The sequence below is a fragment of the Engystomops pustulosus genome, unplaced genomic scaffold (genome assembly GCF_040894005.1).
Source record: "Engystomops pustulosus unplaced genomic scaffold, aEngPut4.maternal MAT_SCAFFOLD_633, whole genome shotgun sequence".
Classification (NCBI taxonomy): Eukaryota; Metazoa; Chordata; class Amphibia; order Anura; family Leptodactylidae; genus Engystomops; species Engystomops pustulosus.
Window position 1 is genome coordinate 13,570 of NW_027285512.1, and position 3,931 is coordinate 17,500.

A 3,931-nucleotide genomic window follows, 5' to 3' on the forward strand; every position below is an offset into this window, starting at 1 on the left:
CGTCCCCGCCGTACAAGGTGCCGGTGGCCTGGCGAACCACCGGCGTAAGGCCAGCCAGGGCGGACCGCGGGGCAGAGGGCGCATAAGCCACGCTCTCTCTCCATCCCACCAGAACAAGCGAAAAATTTTCAAAGTGTGGGAGAACCGGCGACCCGACCGGTGGCACTCTGCCTCTCGCTGCCGCCCTCCTGGAAGCGTCCTCGGTCACTCGGTGTCCGGCAGATTTCAGAGCTCCGGAATGGTGAAAAAGAACCGGAGAGGGGGCGACTCCGGCTTCTCTCTGCCGGGCGAGGACCACCGCAGGCGGCAAGGGACGTCTGACAGGAGACGGCGCTGCGGGCAGGCTTTAAAAGTGCATGGGGTTTTGGCCTCGGCGAAAGTCGAAAAAATTTTGCGGTCGGAGCCGTCTGCCCCGGCCGGGGAAGGCTCACCGCCGGCGGCTGCCAACCCCTGGCTTGCCCGCTGGATGGCCTTTCGGAGGCTGCTGAAAAAGAACTGTCAGGCGGGCACCTCTCGGAAGAACCGCAGACCAAAACGACCGGTAAAAATTTTGGGCGATCCGACCCTCAGTGCACCTTCGGCGGCAGAGAAAAGCATCAAAAATACCGGTCAAAGAAGCGAGGTTTTGGTCGACTCTGCCAGGTTTTTGCACAAAGTGTTGGCATCGTGCGGCGTCGCGCTTTGCCGTACCGTATCCCCAATGGAGCGGCGCCCGGCGGGGTAGGCTAGCCATGTGAGGTCGAGGGCGGGAGGACGGGACGTAAGCCAGGCCGTTCTCCACAAGAAATTCCGGACGCGGAGACCCCTTCTCCGCCCTACGGTCCCCAATGGGGTGGCGCCCGGCGGGTGAGGCTAGCCATGGGAGGACGGGACGTAAGCCAGGCCGTTCTCCACAAGAAATTCCGTACGCGGAGACCCCTTCTCCGCCCTACGGTCCCCAATGGGGTGGCGCCCGGCGGGTGAGGCTAGCCATGTGAGGTCGAGGGCGGGAGGACGGGACGTAAGCCAGGCCGTTCTCCACAAGTAAATTCCGGACGCGGAGACCCCTTCTCCGCCCTACGGTCCCCAATGGGGTGGCGCCCGGCGGGTGAGGCTAGCCGTGTGAGGTCGAGGGCGGGAGGACGGGACGTAAGCCAGGCCGTTCTCCACAAGTAAATTCCGGACGCGGAGACCCCTTCTCCGCCCTACGGTCCCCAATGGGGTGGCGCCCGGCGGGTGAGGCTAGCCATGTGAGGTCGAGGGCGGGAGGACGGGACGTAAGCCAGGCCGTTCTCCACAAGTAAATTCCGGACGCGGAGACCCCTTCTCCGCCCTACGGTCCCCAATGGGGTGGCTCCCGGCGGGTGAGGCTAGCCATGTGAGGTCGAGGGCGGGAGGACGGGACGCAAGCCAGGCCGTTCTCCACAAACTCCCAGCGGTAGAGTCTCGGCTCTCCGCTCTTTTGATCGATCTGACACAGCGCGATCCGGCGGGGCAGGGCACTTTGCTCGGTCAGGGGTATTGGCCCCGGCCGGTTTATGGTAAAGCGTTCCTTAGCCTCAGTCTTGGTCGCGCATCAATCCCCCGCTCCCCGTGAGCGGCTGTGGTCCTCTGCCTAAGGTTGTGTAGCGCGGTGCCAGTGTGGTCCTCGCACGGCCCCGCTCCTGCCACAGCGGTAGGACTCTCTGCTTCGGCTGAGGTTTGCTACGAAGCGTATGGAACGGGCGTACTCCACCGTACCGTGGGTGGGGGGCGGCGGCGGCGGCGGCAGCGTCCAGCGCGGAGCTCCGGCTCCCGCGGCAGCGCCTCGCCTAGTGTCCCTCGGGCAAGTCCAATCGCCCCCCGCCCGGTCGGAGAGCGCAGACACACCTCTGTGTCCACGGTTTATTTCACGAAAAGGGACGGCTCCCGCCTGCTCCTCGCGGCGGCGACGAGGCTTAGACCCACCGTGGCGTATCCGCGGTAGGTATGCTCGTCGGTCGGAGGAGCGGTTGCGGTCGAGTGGTCCCCAGTGTACCCTGTTAGCGCTGCCCGCCTACGCCTGAAGAGCTGCGGACCGAGAAAAAGGTTCGCTCCGCTGCTGACGGCGAAGCGCGCGGCACGCCGCGGAAGAGGAGAGGGAGCGGTCGCCCCCGGGGCGGCTCCCCTCCGAGTCCGGCAGAAGCAGAGATTGTAGCGGAGGGGGGGTTTCTAAATTCCCCGGGCGTGTTATCCCCAGCGGTAGCCTTTGAACTCTTCAACCGCAAGCACGATCGCACGTTCACAGCACCCGTCACTAGGAGCCGGGCCAGAGGCGGGCGGCAGACGAAACCGACATGAGCGCTTAAGGGTATTGCACCCCCGGCGCCCAGACCCTGGAAATTGAGTCTGCCCCCAAAGCCCACCCGCGTCCTCCTTGGCGCTCCCGGAGTACATGGTCGTAGATGGGCCATCGGTCGCTAATGCCAAACTGCGTCCCAGGGGTGCGTCCCCTCTGACCAACGGCAGACCCATCCCTCTCGCCAATCCGCGGATCCCCGCCAGGTCCCGAACAGGGCTCGTCCTTTAGCGTTTCAAATGCGCCCTCCCCGCCATACGAGGGGTTGAGGACCGTAGCCTTCCCTTACGAGAGGCACCAGGGGTGCGCCTGCTCGAGGGCCCGGCCGTGGGCGTAACGCTTGGGCCGCCCGGGGGAGTCGGTAGACCATGGGAGACCAACACTCGCACACGAACGTTGCCCGTGCTTTTGTGGAAGAGAGCTTCTTGCGAGGTTGTCGCTGCGGTGGCGCCCGGACAAACCCTATCCCTAAAACTTCTGGGGAATTGGCGTCTAAGCCTGCACCCTGCACGGTATCCCTGCACCCACGAAGGGGGCCGTGGAAGGCTTGGGGTCGCGCCGGCGAAACCGACCGGATGCCCGGGGTACTGAACCCCCGGGGTCCCACCCTGGAAATTGAGCCGTCCGACCCCGCCACGTCTTCCTAGTGCTCTCCTTGGCTCCCCGCCTGTGGGCATCGTTAGGGGCTGCGGTCATCAGCGCCGGCTAAGCTTCGGCAACACGGCCGACCCACCCCTTCGGCGCCTGGGGGTGCCTGGTCCCAGTCCGGGCCGTTCCGTAGGGGCGGCTATCCCTTACATGAGGGACTCGGTGCGTCCGCTCGGGCTGCGGGGCTCCGGCTCCGACAGCCGGGGAGCTGGTTTTGACCGCGGGCCTCCACGGGAACCGGCAGGGACCGGACTAGGCGTCAAGCCGAAAATAACCCCGGCACCCTCTGCTTCCAAAGCGAGGGGACCTTTGGCCGAGCGGGGGCACCGGAAGCCGAACCGACCCCAACCCCTCTTCCTACCCCAGGGCTGGGCTGACCAATCCCCTGATCGGGTCTAAAATGGAAGAAGGGGATTCGAGGGAAGGGGCTGGCGGAAGGCAGTTGCCCGACGGAGTAGGCGAAGGCCAGGCCGTTTCCGAGTCCCGAGCAGAGGAGGGCGAACTCGGCTCTTCATCGACCGACGGCGAGGCGAGGGCGGTGGCTGCCGCGGGGAAGACTCCATTGCTCGTCAGCGCGCTAGGAGCGGGGCCGACTGGCTGCTCGGGGTATGGCATCCCCGGGGGCCCACCCTGGAAATCTTCGCTCCTCAGCCGCTGCAGGTTATAAGGTCCCGCCGCGCGTAAGCGCTCAACTCTCCGACCCACGGATGTCGAGCCCATGGTGAGCCGGCCGTTTCGTACGGGGAAAAGGGGTCCTCTGGCCCCACATCGATCGAGGGGGTTTAGATCCGCGGAGGCACGCACCGCGAGGCGAATCGCTGCTTTTCCCCAAGAGGTTAACCTTCAAACCACCGAGTAGGTTCGGGGCAGGGCCGACAGTCTGCACTGGGGTATTGCATCCCTGGTGGGGCGACCCTGGAAATCTCTGCCCCTTTCCACTCTTTCGGTTGGGCCTCTCGTCGGGGCGAGCGTAAGTCGGCAAGCAGA